The sequence below is a fragment of the Mytilus edulis genome, chromosome 2, assembly GCF_963676685.1.
Source record: "Mytilus edulis chromosome 2, xbMytEdul2.2, whole genome shotgun sequence".
NCBI classification, from domain to species: Eukaryota; Metazoa; Mollusca; class Bivalvia; order Mytilida; family Mytilidae; genus Mytilus; species Mytilus edulis.
This window is the reverse complement of record NC_092345.1, coordinates 99,119,901-99,146,126: the sequence shown is the minus strand read 5'-3', so window position 1 is coordinate 99,146,126 and position 26,226 is coordinate 99,119,901. Positions and strand designations below refer to the sequence as shown.

The 26,226-nt window shown below is 31.3% G+C and overlaps 1 long non-coding RNA gene across 2 annotated transcripts in view; it reads right to left on the bottom strand.

The window, feature by feature from the left end:
* Positions 1-661: 661 nt before the first annotated feature.
* The window catches only part of LOC139513613 (uncharacterized), a 33,858-nt gene continuing 8,293 nt past the window's right edge, over positions 662-26,226 (bottom strand). Inside the window, exons 1-4 of one of the 2 annotated variants that reach the window (XR_011662483.1) lie at positions 11,196-11,292; positions 11,072-11,113; positions 9,092-9,211; positions 662-794 (exon numbers count right to left, since the gene is read on the bottom strand). This is a non-coding gene — a long non-coding RNA (uncharacterized lncRNA). Of the gene's footprint in view, positions 795-9,091; positions 9,212-11,071; positions 11,114-11,195; positions 11,293-26,226 lie in introns of those variants that run through there. The other variant, XR_011662482.1, reaches the window with a different exon arrangement.

The window sequence follows — 26,226 nt, the reverse complement described above, 5'->3', positions numbered from 1 at the left end:
CTAATCAGAGAAGCAATATAATGACCAAAAAGAAAATTATAAGAGCTAGATAAAAACTACAAGGCAATACTTTGACCAAAGGAAAACTCAAGGAGTCCTTTAACCATAAAGGTGATACCAAAATCAAAACCAAACTCTAACAGATCGCGAAGCAGAGAAGCAATTCCATGATAGAAAAAAAGGAAGACAATTTCATTGTCGAAAAGACATCTGAAAGAGTAAATTTATCAGAAAAACAATACCATGTGCAACTGAAAGTCATAAGAGCTCTATATCATGACACGCAAAGCAATATACCACAGGATATCTCACTCCCATAGGCAATACAATAAAAAGAGATATTTTTTTTTCCTTAAATCAGAAACTAATCTCATATTATCTGTTAAAGACATAAAAGAAAACACAAAATCAAAGAGACAATACCACACAGTTATGCGCGAGACAACATCAAACTTAAAAACATATTATTAACTATCATTATCAAACTATGCACTATGACAAGGCAATGCTTATCTTTTGCTTGCGGACACATACTGTTTTTTTCCTATTTGCCATACCGCTTTGTTGGCATCAACATAAACTATTTTTCTTATGCCTCAAATATTAATGTACAATCAGGGTCCTTACTAACAATTCAATTTATTTTAGAAGGAAATATTACCTCATCGACCTGCAGAAAACAAATCTGGAAGATTATATAACGTATCTACAGTACCAGCATTCCGTTTATCCAAAAACATCCCATTGTCTGGTAAAGCCATCGCTAACCGCATGATATGAGCTAAGGCAACCATCTGCAAAAATAAAATGTTTGTTTTATAAATAACATAGTCCTAGAAACCAATATGTTCGTTTAGTTAAATCAATAACAAAAATGATAATTCAACCGTGAATATTTGGGGTTAAATAGCCCAGTCATGTGTTAGTTTATTTTTAATTTTTTTATAAGAAGCATTCTCAGTTCATGTGTCGATTTTCATATAATTGAACTTAAAATCAAGATGAAATAAAATTAATCGATTACTTAATTTTAGTTGTTAAAAGGTACACATCGTTTCAATGCTGTTCAGTATACAAGTTTTGAACATTTGAATAATAACGTTTATCGCAATTAGATTTTAAAACAAAAGAGAGTAGAAAAACCTAATTTTCTTATTGAGGTATAAATAAAGGCAACAGTAGTATACCGCTTTTCAAAACTCATAAATCCATGGACAAAAACCAAAATCGGGGTAACAATCTAAAAATAAAAACGGTAGTATTTATAGTAGCTGTACCTATCTAGAATGAAATTTAACATTAAAATTTGGTCGTGGAAAATATATAACGTCGATTTTTGAACTGAAGCACTGTAGAAATATTCATCGGCAATTCGGTTCTGCAAAAATCGGGGTAACAAACTAAAACTAAAAAAGGTAATATTTATAGTAGCTGTACCTATCTAGTATGAAATTTAACATTCAAATTTGGTCGTGGAAAATATATAACGTCGATTTCTGAACTGAAGCACTGTAGAAATATTCATCGGCAATTCTGTTCTGAACATGATCAGCATTGTTTTAAATGAATCAATAGATGTAACATATATCAGAGACAAGGTTGATCAATAAAGTAGAGATGACTGTTGTCTATTTCAACTCCGACTTATCGTCTGACATTAAGTTCATTATTCACCCATCATCAACATATGAAAGTATATAACAATATAGATGCCGTTGATAAATAGCTGGTAGATTTATCAGGTGATTAAAACTAATTCTTATAATCGAATAGTATTAAATATAAAGAGGAACGGGTACTGATGATTCACTTTTTGCTTACTAGTATAATTAGTTACATAGTGTACTAGTGACCTAATATATGGAATTTACTGACCCCATATATACCGTATTAGGTCACTAGCACACTATGTAACGAATTTATCTTACCGAATATCTTTAGTGTGAAATTTAGACTAGTGACCTATCAAAATGAGCAATTCTTCAATACTGTTAGTATTAAGAAACTACTTTCAAGGATCCTACAAAAACAGGTACCAGCAATAACAACTGAATAGGTTTAATAGGTTTAAATGTGATTTATGAATTTATTTCAATCTTAATCATCAATTTATTTGTCTGTTGAAATCTCTAAGATTTTTTCTCAGTACCGTTTAGTTTTTATTAAGGGACGCAACACCACTACTAACCGTGTATGAAATAATCCCCGCCTCCCTTCTTACCTAATATGGAATATAAATGGACGTAACCCCATTACTAACCGCGTATGAAATAAGCCCCGCCTCCCTACTAACCTAATATCAAATATACACCGTCTCCACGTGGATGCTTTTAACCAATCATATTCCTAGAAACGTATAGGAGGTAAGATAAATTGTAATAAATAATTCCAAATCTGTTTTTTTTTACTTTTAAATTAGATTAATAACTTTGGAAATCGTCCGCGAAAAGTATGTAAAAAGTCATTTATTTCTGTGCTGATCAGGTCTTCTGTACTGTACGATGAACAGCATTGTTCTGATGTAACACATATCAGAGAAAAGGTTGCGCATAAAATAGAGATGACTGTTGTCTATTCAACTCCGACTAATCGTCTGACATTAAGTTCATTATGCACCCATCATCAACATATGAAAGTATATAACAATATCGATGCCGTTGATAAATAGCTGGTAGATTTATCAGGTGATTAAAACTAATTTTTATAATCATCGAATACTATTAAATATGAAGAGGAATGGGTACTGATGATTCACGTTTTACTTTTATTGTAATATATTTCCAAATCTTTTTTTGTAGATCAATGGTTTTCGAAATCGTCCACGAATTCGAGAAAAAAAAGTATGTAAGAGGATATGTTTTTCTGTGCTTACCAGATCTTCAGTTCTGTACGAATTTTGATTTCATATTTGAAAACGGAGGAGGTTTATTTTTGTACTCTTGACAAATCTCGCATTTTATCTAAATGCAATTCTTAACTTTTTAGTTTGACATATACAAGAAGGCAAATAAAATAACCAATATGCCAAAAGAATAAAAAGAGGTAGCCCTGCAGTTATCCCTTTAACTGAAGTCTTTCCCTAAGTCTATGGTGTATGGTAAGATTGCCTCAACCGTTTTGTTAAATTTTATGCATAGTGTTTATATCGATTAAATAAACCATTCGAAAAAAACGTTTTAAAATGGCAAAAATTATAAGTAGGACTGGGACCCATCAGTTCTATGAAATACGTGTATTATCTATTTTTATAAATCATCTTTTTGTTCCAATATTTCAACGACAATTGATATTAATATAATTAAAATATGCTACATTAATTCTTGGTGTAATGTATTATTTATCACCCTATATCTTCGAGATTCATATGGCAAGGTTTTTAACGAAATTGAATATTTATGTGTAATATGATATCAAGAATTAATATTATATGTATAACTTATCTGGCAGCTTATTTTTTCATTTGTTTCTGTGTCCTGCTTTTCAAACATGCAAACAAGGATCTTGCTGGCATTTCAAGTTTTTTTTTATCATTATTATTTAAATGCTAAAGTGAAAAAGCCCGAATATCATTTAACCTTTAACACTCACCTTTGGTTGTGCTACTGACATGCTATTCTATTTAATATTTATCGATACCTGCTAAATTTAGAAGTTATCAATCAACTAATTATACGAAAAACTGACAAAGAACCTTTTAAAAACTGTCAATCATTGCACGACAATATCATCATAACAATAATTATTAACAATATCGTTATCAAAATGCACGATATTTTCCGGACGATTTGAAATCCGAACATATTTATCAACCTTTATACTTTAAACATAGAACACAAATAAGTTTGAGGCAAGGCATCACTTATCCATCAATTAAAAAAACATCCTGTATAGGTTTTCCGAAGATAAATTGTACGCCTTGTATATCTAACACCAAGTTATTTAATAGTATTAAATAAAAGATAATTAAATGAAATTGTCTCTTGTGTATTTTCTTCTTGACAGGGACAAAACTAAGAATTAGGCAAAATGACAGAAGAAAGTTCCAAGACAGAAGAGTTACAAATAGTGCATTCTAAAGCAATAATTAGTGGAATTGCCATCCTTCTTTTTTAAAATGAAAGAATTGATGTTCTGTGATAATCAATTTATACCTTTTTTTATTTTTTGTGGAATGTATTCGAATAAAATAATTCAAAGGCGTTGACATTGACTGAGTCGTCGAAAAAGAGAGAAGAAAAATTGTAAAGGGATATTCCAACTCATATGTCGAAGACAATCATAAGATCGTTTTGTTTAATACAATGTATGCTACTTTGTATATGATGTTTTCGGTTATAGGAACTTAGGTCGTTCGTACTTTAACACATACCTTTGAAATGTTAGTATCATATCTTATTTGTTTGTTATCAAATAATCCGTTTCTATGTATGTTGGTGTATGTTTTTGATGTAGTTCATTTTTTCTGTTGTTCCATTGTTTTCCTCTTATAGTTGACATGTTTCCCTCGGTTTTAGATCTTAACCAGAGTTAGTGTTTGCTAAATCTATTGACGAATATTAACAGTGGTACATAACTGTTGACTTTATTTATATTCGCAGTTGCTAAATTGGAAAAATGTTTCTTTAGCACTGTACGATCATAACAGCATTACGTAATTGGTAAGAATACCTCCATAATTTTGGTATATAGCAGAGGAATGTAATATAATAGTAATATATGATTGTACAGGATTTTCCCTATATTTAGTGTTGTTGAAGTATATGAGGGCCTTCAGTTGAACTGAAAACATAGCATTCCCTTATTAAACAGTTTATATAATGTAATTTGCGATTTAAAAGTAAAATCACAAAAGTACTGATCACCGAGGAAAATTCATAACGAAAAGTCCCTTATCAAATGACAAAACCAAAAGCTCAAACACATCAAACAAATGGATAACAACTAAACTATTCTTGACTTGGTACAGACATTTTCTTATGTAGAAAATGGTGGATGGAACCTGGTTTTATAACTAGATAAACCTCTCACATGTATGACAGTAGTATAAAAAAATATATGTAAAAAATATTGCTTGTGAATATTTATGATAAAGGAAAAGGGTGTGTTTAGCATCGTTTCTGTGTTGGCAAATAAATGTAGCAAACGTGTTTTTTATTCTATTAATCGTTTCATTCCTTTTTATAACAAAGACCTTATAGTTTTAATCTTTTCGTTAAGAGTATAATCTTTATTTCACGTTTTAGCAATAACCGAATAATCCATGACTTAATCCACTTAAGGCTTTTTTTTCCTTCAGTTTATGGATTTTGGCTCACGATAATACGACATTTGGGAGGGGTGATTTCTTTGTATTTATTGCCTAGGTTTTATTATAGCTAAAAGTGGAGGTCATGATTAATATTTTACAGACAGGCAAGTATATTTCATAGCACTTTTGGGTTCTGGTTTATTAAGGATGTAAATTGAATGACATTTGCTATTATAAGGAAGTTATAAACGATATATATAGATATAGGAGAACTAGAGACAACTGACCATTAAAGTCACAATTTATAAAAGTAAACCATTATAGTTCAAGGTACGGTCTTCAACACGGAGCCTTGGCTTACACTGAACAGCAAGTTATAAAGGGCCCCAAAATTACGAGTGTAAAACCATTCAAACGGGAAAACCAACGGTCTAATCTATATAAAAAACAGTAGTATAACATAGAAAGACAAACTATAAAATATCTATTGGAATGATTTAACTCAATCAAAAAACGAAGCGACACAGATAAACACACAATGAACGAATAAATTTGATCTGTGATACAATGTAAATAAATAAATCCATAATCAAAATAAGGGATGAATTATTAAAGTAAAAGTATAAAACTGCTGTGAAATGTTAAACAATTTTATAAAACATCAAATTTGAAAAAACAAAAACAAATACGTCAAAGAATACACAGGTAAATGAAAATAATTGTGTTGTTAAGTATACTTCTTGTTCTGTCTATATAATCTACCGTTTAGGAATACCAAGAAATATATATTTATTTTCTAAAGCTTGGTATATGTGGGGTGAATATAAACAATTAATTACAATTGGTGCTCGATAAAACTTGTTTTTTTCTTCATAGTTTGAATAATGAAATACTAATAAGCTAACCATAAAAACCGCGTTTCAAGCTATAACGGCATGTCTTGCGTATATTTTTTTATTTAAATAAACAAGTTTTAAGCTGCATTTTGAGATTTGCTGTAGATTCTAGTTTAGTAAAATCATTCAAGACCCGACAATTAGGATTACGCAGATTATCTCGCCATGTCAAACAAGGTACATGACCATTACCGACAACATTATATATAAAGGGACAATTTTCCTACTTTGAGTTACCATGCATTTAAATATCATTGTCGGAAATCCTCGTCTGATTCTCGGTGAAAACTACAATCTATATGTCTCGTAGTGAGATTTGTTAGATACACCAAGTCACTCGAAGATATCAATTCAGATGGGCAGATATACCTCAATTATATCACAATAAACCGTTTCTCATGATACATTATCTCTAGCAAAGACTGTATAAAATCACTAAACTCGATTAATGACCTGGGAAATTTAAAACCATTAAAACAAAGTTGTATTATATCACATTCGAATTAAACCACAATCTGACATAATCTGGATGCTATTTGAAATACATTAACTGTTTGTATAAATCGTCAAATATTGTACTCTATATAAAACATGCATACTACATTTGCATAGTTACATAAAAAAAAGTACCTAATAATATTGACGACATACAAACAGCTTTATGGTAACTAACCATTTTTGACAAAAAAGAAACAAACAAAAACAAACAAAAACAGAAACTCCAAAGGTCCTTATTTTGGTATGTCGATTTGATTTGATTTAAACTTAAATAGTTTCCCCCGGAACAAAGTTCCTATTTGTTCCTTGTTGTATCAAATAAACAGTTAAAATTATTTTTTAAGCGTTTTTTGATAATACAGATTGAATGATATTGAGGACTTAGTTCATTGACTTTGATTTTCAAAGAATTTTATTTTAAGTTTCAGATTGAAGGTGGTTTTCATACAAAATGTATGCTACAATTATATACATTGTACTTTGCTAGCTGATACCGGAAATTAAACTGAACAGATGATTTGTTGTATTGACGGGATGATGGTTCTATCAAAGGTTAGACAGTGTTCATAACTGTTTTATGAGGGTCTGATTTTGAAATACCAAAGAATTGAAAACAGAAATTCCCTAATCAGACAATAAATCAAAAGCCGAAACACATTAAACGAATTATCATATTCCTGACTCGGAATTTTTCTTTCTTTTTTTTAAATCATAATACAAATATCAAAAAGGAGCAATCAGTCACCCAGTGGTTATGTTGTTTTTTTCAAAATTATATGCATATATTTTATTTAAAGTTTTCATAAATTTGATAGAATACATAAGTTTTATGAACTGAATATTCATTTTATACAGTTACTGGGAATTTGGAAGATGCAGATGCTTTAACATTTGAAACTTGGTTATTTACAATAAGGTATATACCATATGACATAACATGACATTGTTCTTGTGATAACTAAAAAGATTACATGAGATATAAAGTTGAGAATGGAAATATGGACAACAGCCCAAACAAAGAGCAGAAACAGTCGAAGGCCACTTCAATGTATTACGTCTTGCATCTACTGCTGTGCATGCATCACAAACTATTTGAATCTGCACTCAGTGAAAAAATCACAAACGGAAATAAGACACATTCCGTTAAATTAAAGATCAGACGACTATACTCATAAATAAATATCTAAGACAACAAACGCATGTCATCAGTGATATGAAACACTGAAACATCGTATCTTACCGTAATACTGCATGGCGTTTACTTGCAGTTATAAAATCAAAGTGATTTTTCAAAATTGTTGATGCATGAACAAATCCATGCCTAATTATGCTTTAAAGATTGAGAACCTATTGTTTATTTGATTTTGGTGTTTCCGTTGACATGTGTAATGTGAAAAGTAGAAGAAAAGTTGTCGAAACATCTAAAGTGAATGGATGTATTGGGTAAATGGTGGAGATTTCTAAATGTTTCAAGTTTGACAAAACTTCCACCTTCTTCCAATAATTTTTCTAAAGGTGAATTATCTATTAAGCTACCATATTATTGTTCTACATTTCGTTTCACACCTTAACTGATCTTTCTATTGATGAATTCAAAAGTTCGAAATTATCCTGCAGTCAGACGATTATTGTACATATGACAGGTTCACATCTAAAGTTTTTGTATATTATGTATACTGGTACAAATAAAGTCTCCTGTTACCATGCTTTCATGTTGAGAAAAGAGGTCACGTGAAAAATTCGTTTTACGTAACAGTTCATTTTGAAATCCTCTTTCTCAGTCCGCGTTTCAACTATGTCAATTTATTTGAATAATTGAAGACAATTATTTAGATTTAACCAACTAAAGGTTCAAGTGTCGGGTACAAATGGAAGGATGAAAACAATATATGTATTAATTAACACCATCATCAAATATGCGATATTCACATATGAACCTTCCTAAGCGATAATTACATTACATCTAACCTTTTTTAATATTAATCAACAAGAGCAAAAATTGTATTTGACCCAAGTCAACGCATCGCGAACAACTACCGATGATTAACTATACGATTGTATATATGTACATCAATTATCTTATGACGCAAAACACTGAAATAAAAGTATACAAATGTTATTTGAAAATAATTTAATGTTAGTTCAACATATTATAATATATAATATATACACGTAATGATACAAGAAATAAAAATAGAGAAATCACACACATAGAAATGAAACATTTATGGATTTTCTTTACTTTTTATTTTTTGGAGCAAAGCTGGAGACTATCTTGATGATATTGAAATAGTGCAATTAACCAAAAGATGAACGAAATAAATCGACATCAGTTGAAATATACGTCTGCCTAGAGACATGATATTTGAAACAAACTTATCGTATGATATCAACATGGTGTTAGACCATGCGTAGGTGTTAAGACTATTATATCGTTATATTCAGTTACCTTTCTGTCTTCCTGATCCAAAACATCTTGATATGATCTCAGTGGAGAAGACATAATTACATCTAGACATATGACTATTACTATTATGAAACACAGTAAACACTTAGACCAAAACATATCCTGAAAAAAACACACATGCATTAAACTCAAATTGAACCATACACATTTAAATATAGAAATTCCTAACCAACTTTTCGCTTTTATATTAACATTGTTTTCAAGAATTTTGATTTTTTTAGAATGTTATTATAGTATAACTTTAACTGTTCTTATATATCCTTGGCATCTAAATATCCTGCTGTGAGATTCCCTGGCACCCATATATCCAAAATGACGGTTAATCAAGAAATTCGGACGCATGAAATATATAAAGTGTTGTTTTCTGACGTCAGACACTCAAATCAATGAATGTGTTCGTAGATAGTAGATGTTTTTGTGTTCTGTTAAATTGTTCCTTTTAAAATTGTTATACGATGATGACTGATGTACCCATATTTTGACTATTTTATTTATTGTGTCTGTTTATTTAACGCATCAATGTAAATATATCGGAAATTGATGAGACTGTCATGAAAGTGAGAGGGTTAGCGCTATAGAACCAGGTTTAATCCACCATTTTCTACATTTGAAAATGCCTGTACCAAGTCAGGAATATGACAGTTCTTGTCCATTCGTTTTTGATGCGTTTTGTTATTTGATTTTGCCATGTGATTATGGACTTTCCGAATTGATTTTCCTCTAAGTTCAGTATTTTTGTGATTTTACTTTTTCATTTTCACTTGCGAACCCTCCTATATTTTCAAAAATTACTGCCATCAATTAAAACATGATTTGAGCCATCATTTGACTGTACCAAGTTAGAAATATGATAGTTGTTTCCCATTCGTTTGGTCTGTTTGGGCTCTTGAATTTGCAGTTGTAGTTCAATTAAAAAAACACTAAGTGAATGTGTTGCAAGGATTTTCGATAGTTCTAAATATTGATATCTACATAGGACAATGCTTGTAAAAGAATCCCAACATGATAATCACGGTAGGTTTAACGGATGTCAAAGTACTTGCAACCAAATGTAACAAGTCAGGTAGTAACAGTAGTATTGGTGCATATATCATGTCTATATGTAACCGTATTGATTTCTGTATTTAAAAAGTGCGGTTAAGGTAGCTAGGGCGTCTAATTTAAAATTGACAGAATTTATTGATTATTTGTCAAAATGAAGTTTTTATCATGCTTTTTTCAGAAAACATATTAAAAAGTATGGGTCACCAGACTTTTTTCACGCTACAGGTTGTGCAAAATTGTTAAATTTTGTATAGATAATGTAGGGAAAATCACATTTTGTGTGATAAAACGAAAATGTTCTATAAGAACTTTAAGATAAAATATGAGAAGATTGCTTTCATAACATGCTTTCAGATAAGAAAAAGAAAAAAATGGGGTCACAGAACTTGTTTTCTTGCTACAAATCAAAATAGATTAATTCGTAACACTTTCTATTTTAAAACATACTTTATCTGCGTTATCTCCCCTAATTTGGCAAAGTTGAAAAAAATCTAATCAAACACAAACAATGTGTTTTTCAGAATTAACAGCTGTAATTATGATAAAACACACCATCTTCTATATTAATATCAAAAGTCTTTTTCATAAATTTCATACAACTCTCAAAATTTGCACAATTATCAAATATCTAGACCAAAGATATCTGCTTCTTTAAAATCCAAAATAAGGAAGACACCAGAGCCTCCTTAAAGGATATTTATGAAAAATCCATGGGAACAGTTGTTTTAACTTTCTATATTCGTCAGTTGTATTTTATTGCGTGTAAACACCACTATTATTCTATCAAAGATTGTTAAACATGTACAAATTCTTAAATGCATTTTATTCATCGGGTACGAAAAAAACTGAAATGTGTTTACTTGTGTATTCTTTTCAGAATCTTATAATATAAGTACAAACAAAAAGAGTTTGACTTACCAGTATGAAAGAAGTGGTTGGAGGATCCGATTGTGAAATATTCTGAAATTAGAGAATGCGTTGTTTCAGCTTCAACATATTATCAAGTAAACATATTTCACACACATTAGTCTAATATACTTACAGTAACCTGTCAATCACATGTTTTTTTTTACTATATAACCTATCATCTCATACACCAAGTGATTAACACATCCTTTTACGTAAACTGTTGATCAACGCAAGGTATAAAATAAGTGATAACATTTCTGCATGAATCTATTTTGATTGTAAATAATTTTTACTGTTAAAACATTGCTAGTTGTCGTCGTTCAAACATTTTGAAATGAGATTATATTGTCATTATAACTAAGCGATCTCATTTGAAACTTTATAACCACTTTGAAATTCTTTTTTTTCGATATATCCCACTTACCTTTAAATAATTGAAAGAAAGCGTTTTTGTTATATGCAAAAATACTAATTAAGTTTTAAATAATCTCAATTGGTCTTTAGATTTTAATCTATATATGTTTATTGTTAAAATCTCGTATTATTTGCTGTCTGACAATCACACTTTCACACTTCCATTTATTCAAATAACTAATTATGTACCTGTAACTAGTAAAGAACTTCCTATTAGCTTTTTATCGAAACTTATTTCAACACCTTCTTTGAAAGTAAGCACCCTTAAAAATTTTCAGACAGTCATTTAACTAAAACAACAACAAAAATACCACAGGCTTATTTTCAGAAAAATAGCTTATACATTAACAGGTACTTAAAATGTCAATATCTATATTAACCAAACTGATTGCTTGCAAACCCAGGATGTCCGAACAATGATCCGGCAAATCCAGTAAGACAAATAGTCACGTAGAGTTCGATACCCAGTAAAACTGCCTATATGTGAAAATCCAGTAAGACAAATAGTTACATAGAGTTCGAGACCAAGCCAGACTGCCTATATGTGAACGTTTAAAATCAAGTATATTATAGTTTATTGTTTCCGATGATTTATCATTCGATATTATACTGTAGTAATCGTACTGTTAATTGTCTCATCAAAGAAATTAGTATTGTCTAACTGATAATTTTCAGGTGAAAATTAAGTAGAAATTAGTCCTTCCCCAGAATGATTGCGTACGATTTCACGTGGCAATGACATGTTGACTTGTTAAGTGGGAACATATTTATCGTGCTTTACTCACATGTTCATTTTAACACCATGCATAAATTGAATTGACTTCGTGTATGATGAAAAAAGTGCGTCGGTATTGACATAATTTGTAACATACCTTTCTGAAATTATTTGTTGAAGAATTAAGGAATTATAAAGAAAGTTAAGTTATTACTCCCTTCTACAATCAGAAGTTGACCATCAGATGAACCGTTTGAATTAAAAACGTTTCAATTTTAATACAACATCCACTGGAACTCAGGTCTTATAGTTATAAAAATATTTAAGAAAGATTTACCTATTAAAATAAAATCACTATTTGAAATAAGACCCATGTTTATATAAATCACTATCATCACTCAACTGACGCACTTGTTTAACTTCGTTCTTTATTTGGCCTTTTTAACATTTTTGATTAGAGCGTCGCTGTTGAGTATTTTGTAGATGAAGGGCGTGTCTGGCACAAATACAAAATATTAATCCTGGTATCTATGATGACTTTATTTATAATTCAGAAATATACAGCTAGGTACTCTTAATTTTTTATATATGAATTGACATCGTTTTATGCACATATATTTCATCCTTATATTTACATATGGTTGTCGAACTTTCAAATGTATTGATTTAAATTGATAGCTGGCCAGTAATAATGTAAAAAGTAAAATCTTAAAAAAAACTCCGGGGAAAATTCAAAAAGGAAAGTCCCTAATCAAATGGCGAAATCAAAAGCCCAAACACATCAAACTAATGGATAACAACTATCATACTCCTGACTTGGTATAGGCATTTTCTTATGTAGAAAAAGGTGTATTAAAGCTAGTAAAACCTGGTTTTATAGCTAGCCAAACCTTTCGCATAAAATTCTCACTAACATAGTTATATATGATATGTAGATCGTACTCCATATCAATATACAGTTATATAGTATCAAACGTAAATGCAATTTAATATAGGATGTCATTAAAATGACGGTTATAAAAAATATGGTATAATCTTGCAATTTGTGGTCCATATTTTGAGCATATCACCGTAAACCCAATTACAGGAAGTAACCCCAATCTCCATTGTGAGCTCCTTATGTATTTAAGTATCTATAAAGGTTCGAGTAAATTACAATATAGAGCCTTGAATACACAAAAAAATATAAAGTGTTATTTTAATTTAAAGGTAAGCAACCAGCAATCATATATTATAAAAATCATTTAATAGACAGACATAATAACAATAACAATAACATAACAGAGAGACATACAAAGTTCCAGCTAACAGACACGCCAACAGTCAGTAAATAACAAGCAGATATTATAATTACCAGCTAACAGACAGACAAAGTAACAATCATCTAACAGACAGACATTATAATAATCAGCTAACTGACAGAGATAATAACAACCAGTTAACAGACAGACACAACAATAATTAGCTAACACAAAAACACAATAACAGCCATTTAAAGGACAGATACCACTAACAGACAGACACTTTAACAATCAGCTAACAGACAGACAAAATAACAACCAGCTGACATACAGACATAATAACAATCAGCTAACAGACTTTATAAAAACCAGCTGACAGACACAATATCAATTAGATAACAGACAGAAATAATAACAACCATTAAACAGAAAAACAAAACAACAATCAGATAACAGAAAGACAAGATAACAACAAGCTTACAGACAGACATAACACAATCAACTTACACAGACATACATTATAACACTCAGCTAACATATCAAAGAAATAACACTCAGCTAACAGACAAAATTAATCATAACCAGCTAACAGACAGACATTATAACAACCAGAATCATCTAACAGGCAGACATTATAAAAACCAGCAACCAGACAGACATAACATCTACCTGCTAACATACAGAAATTATTAACAATCAGATAACAGGCATAAATAATAACAAACAGCTAACAGACAAAACATTATCACAACCAGCTAACAAACAGACATCATAACAACCAGAATCAGCTAACAGACAGACATTGTAAAAACCAGCAAACAACTACCTGCTAACATACAGACATTATAAACAATGAAATAACAGACAGACAGACATAATAGTAATTAGTTAACAAGCGTTACTCAATGTTGAAGGCCGTACGGTGACCTATAGTTGTTAATGTCTGTGTCATTTTGGTTTCTTGCGGACAGTTGTCTCATTGGCAATCATACCACATCTTCTTTTTTATAAAGTATCGATCAGATGATAAACATATAAAAACGAAATTCATATGTACATAAAACATTTATCTAACGTATTTGAAGTCATATGCTTTAGTTACTGCGAGAAGTCTTGTTTATCATTATACAATTATGGCCCGTTGAAAAGATGAATATCCAAAATTGTCAACACGAGAAGGTTATTTCACTGAGGGCGCAGCCCGAAGTTAATTAACTTTTAAGGGTTGACAATTTTGGATATTCATCGATTATAAGGGGCCACAAATGTTTTATTATACCGAACTAACAGCGGAAGGCCATTTAAACACTTATGATATGTTTAGTAACAAACACAAGCTAACGTTTCAAGTCGTTTAAAAATACATTTTCGATTTTGTGTTCAAGACATTTTCTCGAATGTACAACAAAGGTAGAATCTTTTTGTTATGTATGTACGGCCCTGAGAAGGACCGTTTATAAGAAATATCATCCGCTGCTGCAGTGCTGGCAATACATTCATGGTTAAGGTTTATGTACCCTTCTGTAGCCATTTTTGTACGAATTTTTTAAACATCAATTGTATCAAAACTACAGATATAATGAATAATAGAGACAGGCCTTTTTGAACATATACTAGGGGGAAACTTGATACAAAGCATTATTATTTACTGTTGCATTGCATTTAATAGAAAAAGAGTACTTTGTGGCAAATAAACCAAGATTATTATAGAAAATCCACAGCCTTTAATAAAGAGATTTTTGTTATAAAAATTGAAACATAGATTACTCACTTGCTTTTCTATGATGTGCTAGTGTTTATTTTTTACAAAAAGTTCTAACCAACCTGTAAATTCCAAAATACCTCGTGCAGAAAAACTAAAGTCGAGCGCACCCTAAAAGGTGTACTTGATTTGGTCCATATTTTTATTTGTTCTAACTAATAACTACATTAATAAACTTGTTTTAAGGAAATCAATGCTAGCACTGCATGCATTAATCATATATCTATCAGTCATCAAATTGCCAAATATGATAGAACAAGGATGAAGACTTTGGATTTTCTATAAAATTTCCATATGTTTAGCATTGCAATTAACATTAGCAATACAAGGGTACATAATCCTTAAAGCCTTATTTTCTCGTCTCTCGATGGGCTCCAAGTGTAACGTGAACGCTGCCATTTTGTTTATTTACGTCTGTGACGTAATTTTCATGGGAGGTAACTCGAGTACAAATAAAAAAATTCGAAAGGTAATTCGCCGGTTTAAATTTTAAGGGTTATTCGTCCTTCCTTGCGATTGAATAAAATTATCTGAATTATTCCATGTCACGTGATATAATTGTTTATAATATATGTAAGGTACATTGTATAATAATATTATTTTTCCATTTGACACTTGAGTATATTTGTTGTTATTTGATTACCTATTTCATATGAATACTGACACTTGCGTCAGTTTTCACAATATCGCCAAAGAGGTTGTAATTGACATTTAAAACTCTCCCATATTTCATTGCAGACGATAATAGACAAACGATATAACATTTGTATTGCGCTTGTAATCTAAATAAAGTTTATTAGACAAAAATACTCTACCAAACAGATTGTAAAAACATCTAGTTTGTAATAGATTTATGAAATTTGAGCATCGGTAACATACCGTCGACTTAATTTTTGCACAATGATTTAACTATTTTAAACAACGAAAATTAATGTAAAATGACACTAACTTTGTCCTTTTCCTAAGAGTCAAACTACAACACTTTCAATAAAACACTTTTAATACCGATTAAAAACTTTATCCTGAAAATGACACTTAATGTTTTTTTAGATTTTGTAGCAATTACAAAATACTAAGAGTATAGCAAAAAAAGTAAGATCTGTTCGAGAAACAATTAGAACAGTTGGTATCCGAAGGAATGGATTGGTATATTGGTATATGATCTTAGCCAGCCTATGACAAAAATGCAAATTTGAGCCATCTTTTAAGGTTTAAAATGTACAGTTATACAACATAATGCTCAAATCTTAAGGGTTCGAACAATTACAACTTTAAACAGTTCAATCAAAATAGTAAAACTATACTTTCTATGTCAACTCTGCCTGAAAGATTTACAATCTTGATTTTGCAACAATTATGTAATTGATGAACAAGTTGTTTACAGACGATTATTATTTTACCGGTCCTAAAGCATTGACTGGTAGGCAAATGGTTACCTCTTTAACTGACAGTCAATTGACAATAGAATTCATATTTAAAAACATATCAGACCAATTTTATCGACCAATGGTGTTAATAAGATACACTTGAAGTCAAACGTTGGATCGCCATATAAATTACATATTTGAGGAGTGAATTGTCCGAACAATCGAAATAATTTAGAGCACAAGTGTAAACTAGAAATACGTCACGTCACAGCCTCAAAGCTACATAAATCACATTAGGTAACAGCAGATTCTAAATGTCTTTGCAATATATCAAGCCATTCATTGAAATGGTTTTCACACCACATATGATTCGATTATCCGCTAAATAAAAGCCACTAGTATACCGCTGTTCGAAAGTCACAAATCGGTTGAGAGAAAAGAAACATTGTTATTTATAAATATTTTATGTAAGAGAGAGTATTAACAGACATAGCGAATTCCGAAATAAATTAAAAAATTAGGAACTCCATTAAATCTGATTTTTCGATAAAAATGGTGGGTCAAAAGTGTCCTTGTAGCTAGTTAAAAAGTAACGTATGTACTAGATATAACTTTATTTATACTTCTTTTTCATGTTTTTCTCTGAGCTCTGGTTTAACAATCTATATTATTTTGTAAATTCATTTTTCTCAACCAATCTTTTAATTGTCGCCACTTTAGTATTTATACCTTAGTAGCAATATACCAACACCTGCATAAGCGGTATATATTTCCCAACTTATTCGATGTTAAAGAGCTTGCAGCTCCTACTCAGACTTTGTAAAACGTCATTAGTGTCTGAGAAGAAAGTTGATGAACCAGGGGTATGTCAAAGAACGTCTCGTCCTTTTTCTAAAAAAATCATCGGAAGGTACCAAGACCTTGTTGATAAATATTCCGTATCAACTTCACACTGACGTCAGCGAATCAATGAATGTGTTTGTAGATGATGACTGCTGTACCCATATTTTGACTATTTTATTTATTATGTTTGTTTAGTTCACGCATCATTGTAAATATAATGGAAATTGATGAGACTGTCAACAAAGTGAGAGGTTTAGCGCTATAAAACCAGGTTTAATCCACCATTTTCTACATTTGAAAATGTCTGTACCAAGTCAGGTTTATGACAGTTCTTGTTCGTTCTTGTCCATTCGTTTTTGATGTGTTTTGTCATTTGATTTTGCCATGTGATTATGGACTTTCCGATCAGATTTCCTCTGAGTTCAGTATATTTGTGATTTTACTTTTCGCTTTATTTCCTCAACTATGCCAATGACGGACAAAATGAAGATAGAATATCGAAAACATACAAGGTGTTTTACATTGCCAGTAAAGATAAAAACACCAAAAAAAAATCAAAAGCAATGACACAAATGGCTGTAATATGTATTCATTTATTTTCTATTTTTCATTATTGTTTTTTCATAAAAGCGACTGAGATCTTGTTACCTGCTAATTGGTAGTATATTTTCAAGGTTTATTTTATTTATTGCCTGTCATTGAATTTTCTCGAAAGGTGTTTTAGCTCTCCTGCGTTTGTAAACAATTTTAGATCTTCATATATTTTTTACTTGAGAATTTCTGAGACGAGACATACATTATCAAAAATGTATATTTAGTGAATAGAAGTATATATCAGAAATCAGAAGAGATGTGTAATAAAAAGAAACCCGTCCTTTTTATAAGAAATTGAATTGAAACAGGACATTTGCTTAAGAAGATTTTTTCAAAATTCTTGTCCTTTTCTATTTCATTTAACAAACAGTTGTATGACATATCTCCCAATTATATAGTACTAAGAAAATATCCATTTGATGAAGCAATGACTTATTTCTGTTTAGAAATCCCGAAAAATTAACTGATTAATATACCAAACTTGTGTATATGGTTGCAGTATATTTTGCCCTTTTAAGATTTTCATAGAGCACACATATTTTCAAAGAAACTACTCAATCAGTGTTTCATGCAACAGTGTTTGTTACAAACAGCTGAGAGGTGTTATGGCCGCCATGACACATTGATAGATCGTTACTTAGGTAATATATTAAACTAGATGTTTCACGTCGTTTTAACCAACGCGAATATATCGGGCATTGCTTGATAAACAGATATTTCATAAGCAGCTGAATGTTACTCATTCTTTTAACATGTTTAGAATAATATTCAATAAAAAAAAATGTTTATGATGATTTTTTTATGGTTTAAATGACTTATGTTGTCACTTGTTTCATATTTATTGTATTACTGTAGGATTAAACGCTTTCAAAATATAAACTTACAATGTTAATTTAAAATAATTCGCGGAAAGTTGTGTCCGCTCCCTGGTTGAACTGAATATTTAGTTTTCCTCATGAATTCAGGACATGATTTTGGATGTTTAGGTGGTGTTTATAGGTGGCACGGTAGTATTTGCATTCCAGAATTTAGGTTGCTCTTTTGTGTACCCTACTTAGGTTAATGTATCTAAACAGTGTGATTGGACAAAAAATACAGTATCAACTGAACATACTTTCCCAAACTAAGGGATGAATCAGGTGTAGAAAAATATGAAATAATTTTACATACAGATGAAAATGAATTTTTGAGAATTTTTTTAAATTTTGTATTCACTGCACCATAAAAGACCTAAAAGTACTAGTGGCCTTAGGTTTTTAAAAATAGCAAAACAAAGTAAACGGTCATGATACATATTCAAATTCATTTCTGAATAATAAAATGAAAGTACTTCAGTTAACTGTGAATGTAGAATTTTTTGCAGTGTTAGAAAGTGGTGAAAATAAAAAGGCTATCATTATCCCTTATAGGCCAGGAAATACTACCGTGCCACCTATACCAGTTTGATTTCTTGGGGGATCTTAAAGGGGCACTAGCTACGAGATATATACAAAATATAAAGTATGATTTTTTTCGTTCAATCATTAATGAAAGTGAAATAGTAAAATAATTATTCACTTTTAGCAGCCAGTATGGTTCATTTTGTCAAAATAAGCTAAGAAACATTGATGATGACCTCATTAAATCCGTATTCATGTGAACTTTAATTTAATCCCTTAGCTAGAAATAGATAGCACATGAATTGTCCGTGTAAAGCTATTAAATAAAAAAGAATGTCAACATTGAAAGTGAAACAAAGGTAAATACTTTAATTGGCTGATTCGATACACCAAAACCATTTTTATTAAGGTAAAACGATGATATATATACATTTTAAATTTATAATATGAAATTAAAGAGACCTTGACAAGTCTAATTGCATATGTAATCTATTTATATTCATATTTATGTTTATATCGCTTATATGGTCATCAGAGGTGTTCAGGGGTCAACTCGATAGTTAATTAGATGGCTTCTAGACTAAAATACACACAAAACGAAGATCCATATAATCGAGCTCTTAACCTGTAAACTGTTCATTTAAGAATTTCAATAGTTTGGATAAATGTTTTACATTGTTATAAATGAAATATGAGAATTAGAGTCAAATCGGTGAACATGAATTTGACAGCTAGTACCCCTTTAACATAAGTTACCACTGGTTACAGTCGACATTCTTATTTTAACCGAATTGGAGTTTTAGACATTGAACCGATTGTTATGGCCTAAGCGACTGTATTTTGAAATGAAGACATGTCTTGAAATGTCCTATGAACTTAGACAAAACAGCAATTAAAGAATTGCGCATGAATTGATTTTATGTCAATTGGTTTTTTTTTAACATTTTTCGTGGTTATATCCACTATTGTGAAACTTTGGACCATTTACTATGTTCATAATTTATGACTTGCATGTGCGAACATATACCTCAACGAATGTTTTGAATCTTGTAATAACGTTCTAACAATAGTTCTAAATGCGATATTTGATTATCATGCATATAAGATAGGAATTTATCTTTGCTTGCTTAGTTTCGAATTGAAAAAAACCTTTTTTAACGGGATGAAAGGCTTTTCTAGGTACCGAAAATGCCTTTTATATATCTGGTTTTTTTTATACTGATTTATGTTCTTATTTACGTATTTCATTTCACACAAAAAGTAAAGACATTGTTTGAATAGAAGTATTTTTTTTTAAAGTTTGTGTTGCTAGTTTGGTATGTACCACATGCAAACTATATGCTGAAAACACACATTTTACACTCTCAGTGAAATATGATAGATAGGTGTATAAATAAATATTCTACCACTGCATCGAGTGTGATGCGATATTTATTGACTCGAGACAGTTAAATTTTCAAATTAAAAACGCGGGACTCGCCGACCGTTTTGAATATTTTAAATTAACTGTCGAGAGTGAATAAATATCGTGTTGCACAAGATTTGGTGGTGCAATCTGTTTCTATAATAATTTTTAAACGATATGCAGACAAATGCAATCCTTCATTTTCAATGATCTGCAAAACGATACGTTCTTTTTATGTGACGTCATCAGGCAAAGTTGCCTTTTACATGACGCCACAATAGGTAAATAGTTATCAAAAGTACCAGGATTATTATTTAGTACGCCAGACGAGCGTTTCGTCTACATAAGACTCATCAGTTACAAAATAGGTAATTCAGAAGAAAGCAAGAATATTTGACTTCACAATCGAATAACAGAGATCAAACGAACCACACATTGATAAAATTTAAATAATCAACAGGTCAGGAAAAGGAAAAATCGTTTAACATGTTTAAGATTTAGAGAAACAAAAACATACTTTTTCACATTTTTCGATACATTTTGTGTTGTTTTGACACCTATGTACTGAACCTTTTATAAAAGAATCTTTGATGGAAACCAACCCTTTTATAACATTACAAACGTTTATTCTGGAAAAAAATTATGATTTATTTTCAACTTAAAAATTGGATGAGAAAAGATATACAAGTTTACAATTATTCTATTGCAAAATGGATACTAGTACATACATAAATATGAAATAATCAGTGATTTTTTTTGTACAAAATGGTAGATGACCTTTGATCTCGATTTTTGAAAAACTGCACTATATTTTCTTTTGAAGATCACATTACTTTTTAAGTACATACATACATCTTCGAATTAAATGATATATGATATAGCAGTGTGGTAGTTAATATCGTGTGAGTTCCATACATCCATATCGAATATCAAGCAAAAAATATGTTTGTGAAAATAAAATGAAATTTTGGATTACTTTAAAGGTCTTTCAATGATAATTTTTACACAATTGATGCTTAAATACCAGTTAAAATGTCTGCATGTTAAAATTGATAGTTATCTGTCTGAATGTCAACATACTTCTGGTTTTTCCAAATAATATGAATACTGATTAATATTATTTTTTTAGATCCCAGAATCCTTCTTTTATATTTTATTACACTGTAAAGATCGAAATATGAACTGTTTTAAGTGGGAGTTATATACACTGCAAGAAAGTTCTCAATTCAAACATTCAATTATCGCCTTGTTGATTTTAAATAGATTTAAATACAACGTGACAATGCATGTCATATTCTAATATTTTTAGCTGTCAAATATTTTATTGCAAATATTTTTTTATATTGACAATACTAAATAATTACGAGGATGATTTTCAGCCTTATTTCAAGATATGACAAAAGAGACATTTAAATATTTGCAGCTGTTATGTTTCTCTTCTCACAAATATCATCAGCTATGGTCCACTATCTGTACATAATTATTAAACCAATAGTTTGTCATTAATGTTTGTTTTAGGAAAAGGATAGAGATGTATGGCCGTTGTAGGAACTAAAGACAATCAAAATAATGCGAATATTTTATACATCAAAGACGCTTGTATTTATATTTCATAACTGAAGGACTACACAGCTAGCAGAAAACACAACAAAATAAAGGGTCGTCAAATTGGTTTCTTAAGCCCCAGTCCCACTAGACCACGATCGCACTACGCTCATCGCGATCTAAAATAAATTCAGATCGTGGTGAGGTCGCGGTATGAGCGGCATGAAAATGTAAATTTTTATTGCTTTCACGATGCTATTACGTCCTCATTGCGCTTCTACAACGATCCCGCTACGATTATACCACGTTCTCACCGCGCTTATTCTGCGACCTCACTACGCTTATCAAGATCTGTCTACGCTCATCACGTTCTCACTACGACCATATCTCAAGTTATCCGATTGCAACACGATCTTATCACGCTTTTACTGCGATTATAGTACTTTCTTTCCACGATTATGCTACGTTCATACCGCGATCTTACTACGTTATCAGTAATAACGTGTCAACATCGTGTTCCATATCAATACAATTCCATTCCTTCTATTTCTGATTAATACATAGATTTCTCGGAAACAATACAATCATGCCACCAAACCTTCTAGATTACATGGGCGTGGTGGTAGGGTTTGATGTAGAAGCAAAGAGAGCTTTGATAGTAACGAATCCTGATCAAGAAGAGATTTCGGACCAACCAATCCAACATAAATTACAACCTTTTGGTACATAAAGCTCAAATAACGATATTTTAGTGAACGATAGCAGAGATGACACAGGCAGATGTGTCAATAGATATAGGAAGATGTGGTATGAGCGCCAATGAGACAACTCTCCATCCAAGTAATAATTTATAAAAGTATACCATTTTAGGCAAAGGTACGGCCTTCAACACGGAGCCTTGGCTCACATCGAACAACAAGATATACAGGGTCCCAAAAATTACTAGTGTCAAACCATTCAAACGGGAAAACCAACGCTCTAATCTATATAAACGAGAAGCATGGTTGAGCCGTTAGAGAAAATGGACAAGAACTACACACAGACAAACAAAACCTGAATATTTATTATATATTTTATGTGGAAATGACAATGAGAATGATGGTCGTATTATGAACGTAGTCAGATCGTAAGAAGAGCGTGATGAGGACAGCAAGGGCATGCTAGAATCGTATTATGGTCTTGAACAGCGTGGCGTAAACGTTGTATAGTCGTAGTGGAAGCGTAGTTGGGTATCGGTGAGAACGTGATGGTCGTAGTGAGGTCGTAATAACGTCGCTGTGAGATCGTAGTGCAGTCTCTCCGAATAGAATCACACTTCCTCTACGCTCTCGCTACGATGATACAGCGACCTTTGCGATCTTACTACGACCTTAGTGCGCTCTCACTACGCTTCTACTACGATCTGATTTCGCCACGACCGCACCACGATTGTTTTAAACATGTTCAAAGTTGGCCACGCTCATCACGATCTTGAAGACCTCACAACGACCGTGATACGACCTTACTGTGATCAACACGATCGTACTACGATTATCAACATTTGCATTTTTTCACAGATCGTATTGCGATCGTGGCCTAGTTGGACTAGGGTATTATTTCTTATTCTTTATTTCAATACTTATACTATTTATTTACTGTACTGTATTTCTGTCACGCAATGTTGTCATTTTAGCCATGTTTTTTTTCACATTTCCATATAAGCGGGAAGTTTGGATAGTCATAAAACCAGGTTCAACCCCCAACTGTTTTTAAAGGGGCACTAGCTACGAGATATTTAAAAAATGCTAATATAATTTATGTTTTGCTCAATCATTAATGAAATTCAAATAGTGAAATAATAATTCGCTTTTAGAAGCCAGTATGGTTCAAATTGGTCAAAATTAGCTAAAAAAACATTGATTATGAATTATTTACTTGCAAGTGAATAATTCGACCTCATTGGATCCGTATTCATGTGAATTTCAATTTAACCCCTTAACTTGAGATGGATAACACGTGAAATGTATGTGTAATATAAAAAAGAAGATGTGGTATAATTGCCAATGAGACAACTATCCACAAAAGACCAAAATGACACAGACATTAACAACTATAGGTCAACGTACGGCCTTCAACAATGAGCAAAGCCCATACCGCATAGTCAGCTATAAAAGGCCCGATAAGACAATGTAAAACAATTTAAACGAGAAAACTAACAGTCTTATTTATGTAAAAAAAAGAACGAAAAACAAATATGTAAAACATAAACAAACGACCACCACTGAATTACAGGCTCCTGACTTGGGACAGGCACATACATAAATAATGTGGCGGGGTTAAACATGTTAGCGGGATCCCAACCCTCCCCCTAACCTGGGACAGTGGTATAATAGTACAACATAAGAACGAACTATAAAAATCAATTGAAAATGGCTTTACTCATCAGATGGACAAATATACAAGTGGACGTGGCTCGGTACGACACAAAAAGACGCAATGAACAGATCTGAGAGTACTCGCAGTTATCTGACAGCTAGTTCAAAGCCACTAACAACTAATAATAAAATCATGGAACTAAGACTAAACTATCAATCCGTTCACATCCAACATCCCATGGATTTAGTGTAAAAAAGTCATCGATAGCCAGAGAAATACATGACCTTGTGTAATGTCAAGTTACAGGTATCGACAGATTGTGGATCCATGAATATGTATATGCATATAACATACTAGTAATATTTAGTTAGCTTTTAATTTACTGATAACACAACCAATAAAACAATATTCAATGATCTAATTACAGTGTTGAATAGGTAACCTTTTAGTATAAGTTTATTTAAAGGAGCGACAAGTTTACATGGATCATTTCTAAATTTCCGGGCACGGTTAACAACATTTCCGTAAAAATGAGAATGTGCTATCCCGTTTGAAATAAGTTTTCTACAGGTACAACCAAACTTCAAAACCAAATCTTTATATCTATGGAAAAATTGAGTAAAGGTTTTAAGTAATTTATGGTAACGATATCCCTGGTTTAATAATTTACCAGTAATACATAGGTTGCATTCGTTAAAATCAAAAACGTCACAACAGACACGGGCATAGCGAACAAGTTGTGAAATATAAACACCGTAAGATGGTGTCAAAGGAACATCACCATCTAAAAATGGAAAATTGACAATAGGGAACGAAAAATCGTCTCTTTTGTCGTAAAATTTAGTGTGGAGTTTCCCGTTTAAAACCGAAATATCTAAATCCAGGAAAGGACAGTTATTACCGAATAAATTTTATTTATTTAAAGTAAGTTCCATGGGGTAAATTTCCGCAGTATATTGAGAAAATTCTTGATTATTTAACGAAAAAATATCATCAAGATAACGGTAAGTGTTATTGAATTTATCAATTAAATGCAATTTGGACGGGTCTTTACTGAGTTTAGTCATGAACTGTCGTTCGTAACAGTACAAAAACAAGTCTGCTATTAAAGGGGCACAATTAGTGCCCATGGGGATACCTACAACCTCTCGACAAACTTTGTTGCCGAAACGTACATAAATATTATCAAGGAGAAAATTAACAGCTTCAATCATCTCATCACACCTCCAGTAAGTATATCTAGCACATTTATCTTTCTCATTAGGGAAAAAGGCTTTACATGAGTTGCAGCAAATATATCTACATTCAGCTTTACCAAACGACCATTTAATTAAATAGGAAAACTTTTGTTTAATAAGATAGTGTGGAAGTGTAGTGTAAAGTTATTTAAAGGAAAAGAATGTCAACACTGAAAGTGAAACAAAGGTAAATCATTTTATTGACTGATTCGATCTACAAACATCATTCTTATACACGTATGCACGATGATAAACATTTAATTTTCATCTATAATATGAAATTAAATAGACCTAGAACGGCACGAT